Source organism: Triticum dicoccoides, chromosome 6B (genome assembly GCF_002162155.2).
Source record: "Triticum dicoccoides isolate Atlit2015 ecotype Zavitan chromosome 6B, WEW_v2.0, whole genome shotgun sequence".
NCBI lineage: Eukaryota > Viridiplantae > Streptophyta > Magnoliopsida > Poales > Poaceae > Triticum > Triticum dicoccoides.
This window is the reverse complement of record NC_041391.1, coordinates 716,964,896-716,967,866: the sequence shown is the minus strand read 5'-3', so window position 1 is coordinate 716,967,866 and position 2,971 is coordinate 716,964,896.

Genomic DNA, 2,971 nt, shown 5'->3' with positions numbered 1-2,971 from the left:
ATATGGGCCTTATTGGGCCCATGTAGGAGGAAGGGAGAAGGAGCAAGGGAGGGGGGCGCGCCACCCCAAGCCCAATCCGAATTGGGGAGGGGGGCCGGCCCCCCCTTTCCTTTCTCCTTCCCCCTCTTCCTATTCCTACTACTAGTACTACTTCCTAATACTAGTACTCCTTCCTTCCCCCTCCAAATAAGATTAGGAAAAAGGAGGGAAACCTACTTGGAGTAGGTTTCCCCCTCCCTATGGCGCGCCCCCCCTTGGGACGGCCACCTCCTCCCTCCCTCCTTTATATACGGGGGTAGGGGGGCACCCTAGAACACACAAGTTGATCATTGATCGTTCCTTAGCCGTGTGCGGTGCCCCCCTCCACGATATTACACCTCGATCATATTGTAGCGGTGCTTAGGCGAAGCCCTGCGACAGGAGAACATCAAGATCGTCACCACGCCGTCGTGCTGACGGAACTCCCCCTCGGAGCCTCTACTGGATTGGAGATCGAGGGTGCGTCATCGAGCTGTACGCGTGTCAAGAACTCGGAGGTGCCGGAGTAACGGTGCTTGGATCGGTCGGACCGGGAGGACGTACGACTACTTCCTCTACGTTGCGTCAACGCTTCCGCTTCGGTCTACGAGGGTACGTAGACAACACTCTCCCCTCGTTGTTGTATCATTACCATGATCTTGCGTGTGCGTAGGAAAATTTTGAAATTACTACGTTCCCCAACAGTTTGGACATCGGAATGGTTCCAGGTGAGTTCGGGCATTTACCGGAATACCAGGGGGTTACCGGAACCCCCCGGGGAGTATATGGGCCCTATTGGGATTTAGTGGAGAGAGAGAGGGGCGGCCAGGGCAGGCCACACGCCCCCTCCCCCTCTGGTCCGAATTGGACTAGGAAGGGGGGAGGCGCCCCCCTTTCCTTCTCCCTCTCCTCCTTCCTTCATCTCCTACTCCTACTTTGAAGGGGGGAATCATACTCCCGGTGGGAGTAGGACTCCCCTAGGGCGCGCCATATAGAGGGCCAGCCCTCCCCCTCCTCAACTCCTTTATATACGGGGGCGGGGGGCACCCCATAGACACACAAGTTGATCCCTTGTCCATGTGCGGTGCCCCCCTCCACCATAATTCACCTCGGTCATATCGTTGCAGTGCTTAGGCGAAGCCCTGTGTCGATAGATTCATCATCACTGTCATCACACCGTCGTGCTGACGAAGCTCTCCCTCGACACTCAGCTGGATCGAGAGTTCGTGGGACGTCACCGCGCCGAACGTGTGCAGATTGCGGAGGTGCCGTACTTTCGGTACTAGGATCGGTCGAATCGTGAAGACGTACGACTAGATTAACCGTGTTGACATAACGCTTCCACTTACGGTCTATGAGGGTACGTGGACTACACTCTCCCCTCTCGTTGATATGCATCACCATGATAGATCTTGCGTGTGCGTAGGAATTTTTTTGAAATTACTGTGTTCCCCAACATGTGGTCGTCTAATCCCCGACCCGATTGTATAGTGATGAAGTAGTCGACCAGGTAGAGTCGTTGCCATGTGATATGACCACCCATACCAGCGTGCACTTTGGACTTGTCGCATGGCCTCCATCTTCCTCCCTTTGCTTAGTTCTTTTGATGGTAGTTAATTAACATGAACAATGCGATTTCACCATAATTTCTTGGGATTCCTTTCATATAACGTCATTTACTCCAAAAGACGTTTTCTGGGGGACACAGAGAAAAGGTAGTGCACAAATGTGGTAAAATTTCACAAGCCTACCATGTATGTGTGTGTGTGTGTATATAATTTTCTAGTTATTCTGATTTTTATTTTTTTGGTGTTTGAACTCAAATATTCTTATTTTGAACTCAAATAAGTGAAAAAGTTGAACCCAATGATGCTAATTCAAGACCAAATGTAAATTATGCATGAGATGCTAGCTCATTGTTGAATGAAAGAACACGGAAGGCATATTTGACAATGTAAGAACCAATAAAACCAATGCAACCATTCTAGGACAAACCACTCATAGATATTTTCCATATTCAGAACTCTTTCTTTTGTGTGTACATAATTATTCCTCTTAGTTGGACCTAAATAGAAAAAATGCATTCTAGAAACCTCAGTCAATTTATAGGTCCCTGACATGATATATAAGGAAACTAAAAACACCAACATATATTTACAGTCCATCTAGATAGCACAAAGCAACCTCTGAAGAGTCGCACTTCTGTTCCTTTAATTTGATCTAGAAGATTTTGATTAAACCACAAAAAGGACAATGTCTTCCAAAAAGAAACAACTCCGTCACACTCCTTGTAATATTCTTAAATTGTATTAATATTTAGTGGAATTGAATTTTCTGCTATTGATGTAAAATATTCTTAAAATCATCTTAATATTTAGTTTAGCATTACATAGTTGCTAAATACAATAAAAACTATACTACTTAAGATCATATGTTCAAAATATAAGTTATATTATAAGTATAAACAAGTAAAAGTGTTTAGTATAATGATATGTACATCATTCAGCTTCATGAGACTTCGCCAGAAAAACTGAAGACTTTTTTGGAGAGCTAGTCTGAGTAAAAAAAACATATATAACATAAACAAAAACATGATACTAAGCATTGATTACAAGAACTTCAACTTAACCTCCTTTGTGCAGCATGTTTGAGCAGAGAAGAAACTTCGTCCATACTTAGCTGCAGCCCAGTGCTCGCCTAAGTGATAAAAATCCTACCGAGTGGTGAGTCTACCTCTCACTCGGGGGCTTAGCTGCAGCCCAGTGCTCGCCTAAGCGATAAAAATCCCACCGAGTGATGAGTCTGCCTCTCACTCGGGGGCTTAGCTGCAGCCCAGTGCTCGCCTAAGCGATAAAAATCCTACCGAGTGAAGAGCAATCCTCTCACTCGGGGGCTTAGCGGCAGCCTAGTGCTCACCTAATTTTGAAAAAATCCTACCGAGTGGTGAGTCCGC